Below are 445 nucleotides of genomic sequence, written 5' to 3' on the forward strand. Positions count from 1 at the left end.
CTAGTCTATAGTCTAGTCTATAGTCTAGTCTATAGTCTAGTCTATACTCTAGTCTATAGTTTAGTCTATAGTCTAGTCTATAGTCTAGTCTATAGTCTAGTCTATAGTGTAGTCTATAGTCTAGTCTATAGTCTAGCCTATAGTCTAGTCTATAGTCTAGTCTATATTGTAGTCTATAGTCAAGTTTAATCTATAGTCTATTCTGTAATCTAGTTTGTAGTGCAGTTTATTTTCTTATGAATATTCTAGTCTATAGTTTAGTCTGTGGTCTTCTGTATAGTCTATAGTCGAATTTATAGTCTAGTTCATAGTTGATTTAGTTTAGTATATAGTCAAGTATATAGTCTAGTATAATCTATATTCTAGTCTATAGTCAATAGCTGAGCTATAGTTTTCCTTTAAACTGTATTTTGACAAATTAGTCAAAATCTATTAAAGGTAAGAA

Source organism: Lucilia cuprina, chromosome 2 (genome assembly GCF_022045245.1).
Source record: "Lucilia cuprina isolate Lc7/37 chromosome 2, ASM2204524v1, whole genome shotgun sequence".
NCBI classification, from domain to species: Eukaryota; Metazoa; Arthropoda; class Insecta; order Diptera; family Calliphoridae; genus Lucilia; species Lucilia cuprina.